Source organism: Pteropus medius, unplaced genomic scaffold (genome assembly GCF_902729225.1).
Source record: "Pteropus medius unplaced genomic scaffold, Ma_sr-lr_union100, whole genome shotgun sequence".
Classification (NCBI taxonomy): Eukaryota; Metazoa; Chordata; class Mammalia; order Chiroptera; family Pteropodidae; genus Pteropus; species Pteropus medius.
This window is the reverse complement of record NW_024350924.1, coordinates 10188721-10190852: the sequence shown is the minus strand read 5'-3', so window position 1 is coordinate 10190852 and position 2132 is coordinate 10188721. Positions and strand designations below refer to the sequence as shown.

The 2132-nt window shown below is 55.4% G+C and overlaps 1 pseudogene; it reads left to right on the top strand.

Annotated features, from left to right (window-relative positions):
* Window positions 1-1696: 1696 nt before the first annotated feature.
* LOC120585270 (uncharacterized) lies at window positions 1697-1815 on the top strand (annotated as a pseudogene).
* The last annotated feature ends 317 nt before the right edge of the window (window positions 1816-2132 follow it).

Here is a 2132-nt window from a genome sequence, read left to right as displayed (position 1 = left end):
AGTGGAGAGGAGGGGTCTCCGGGACAGGGGAGAGCCGACTGTGTTTGCAGACCGTGGGGAAGCCCATGGGAAGGGAAGAAGCAGAGGATGGGAGTGGGGGCTGGGGCGAAGCAGGAGCCCGTGAGGAACGTCAGGAAGGGTCCAAGAGCACAGGTGGAGGGATTAGCCGCGGGCGGGGCGGCCGTCCCCTCACCAGCTCGGCCCTGCCCTTCACAGCTGCCACCTGCTCTGTCACCACTCCCCGCAGCTGGGGTCCCACGTCCTCAGGCACCAGCATGTCCACTGCCACCTCAGCTGCTGGCACGGCCACAACCCGCAGGGAGGGGACAAGGTGCCGCTTCTCCTCTTGGTAATTCTTGAACTCTGGCGACGGTGGGATTGCCACCCAGATGCTGATAATTCCTCTCTTAGACCGTGGAGCTTTCACAGCCCCCCCCCCCCCCGAGCCCCTCCTTCCTTCCTCTGGCTACCTCCTCTTTCTTTCATTTATCAGCATCCCTCCTTAGCTTTTAGGAGTCAGAGAAGACATCGTGGTAAGATTCTTACATTTGTGTAATGATACTGGGTATGAAATGGTCAAAGAAAAATCCCTGCTTTGTGTGTGTGCATGTGTGTGTATGTGTGTATGTGTATGTGTACGTGTGTGTGTGTGTGAGGCAATGGTGGTGGTGGTGGCTGGGGGACGTCAGTGAGGAAGAATTTTTGTTTAGCTCAGATCGCAATCAGGAAGTTACTCACTCCAGCAAGGGCACTAAATAGATTGGGTCAGAAAACACGGATGGGTCACTGCGTGCTCAGAGAGGTGTAAAGAGCCGGCTGGAGCGGCCGCTCCTCGTAATTAAAGAGAGAGATGCTGCTCCAGAATCGTAATCAGGGTGGGTGGACAGAATTTTACAGAGCATTATATCCGATTATTCATTTGACAATATCCGAGTGCATGCTATATGCTAGGCACTGTGACAGACGCTAGAGATATGACCCCCATCAGAACATCGAAATCACACCCTCAAGGAGCTTGCAGCCTGTGACGGGGAGAGCAAAGCAGACGTCTGAGACAGGTAGAGGATGCGGCGTGCTAGAAGGTGACAAGCACTAGGGGAAGACGTGCTCTCCGGGATGGCCCCCGCGGCCCCACCTCCCGACAACACGCCGTGCGTTTCCTCCCGTGCCGACCGGGACTGGCATGTGAGACAGAGGATGCTGTAGGAGTGCTGACGCGGCCCCGCGGCCAGGCTACGCCAGGCGTCGCAGCTCCTGCGGGCTGTCCTTTGGACGGCTTGTTCCGGGGAAGCCGGCTGCCCGGTCGCCAGGCGCACTCAAGCCACCTGGGACGAGGTCTGTGTGCGGAGAAGCCGAGGCCTCCTGCCAACGACCATGTGAACGCGGCACCTTAGAAACGAACCTTCCAGCCCCAGAGAAGCCTGCAGGTGACTGCCACCATCTGGGGTGACATGGGACTGCAACCTCTTAAGAGACCCCAAGGCCGAACCACCAGGAACTGCCTAATCCCTGACCCACAGACACCGTGAGAGAGACTATATGTCTCTCCTTGTTTTGAGCTACAAAGTTTGAGGGTAATTTGTTACACGGCAGTAGTTAACTGATACGAAAGAGAACCAGGAGTGCCCGCAAGGTGGGGTGGGGGCAGGAACTTCAAACAGGACATCAGCGGAGGCCTCATTAAAAGGTAACACTAGCCTACGGCCATGCCACCCTGAACGAGCCTCATCCTGTCTGATCTTGGAAGCTAAGCAAGGTCGGGCCTGGTTAGTACTTGGATGGGAGACCGTCTTGGAATACCAGGTGCTATAGGCATTTAATAAATAAACAAACAAATAAATAAATGGTGGGGAAAAAAAGAAAAAAAAACGGTGACACTCGAGTGGAGGTTTTACAAGGGTCTGCTGGTGTCTGGGGGAAGGGCGCGCCAGGCAGAAGACACAGCCTGAGGGGACAGCGTGCTCTGTAAGGAGTATGGGGCTGCAGTGGGGGTGGGGAGAAGTTAGAGATAAGGTAGGGGAGGTAACTAAAGGAGGAAGGAGCAGTGGCCAATCATGAAACACCTGGACTTAGCTCCACAGAACCCACTGCTGTCCTTTGTAAAAGTTGTTTCTGGGAACTACGGAGGAGAA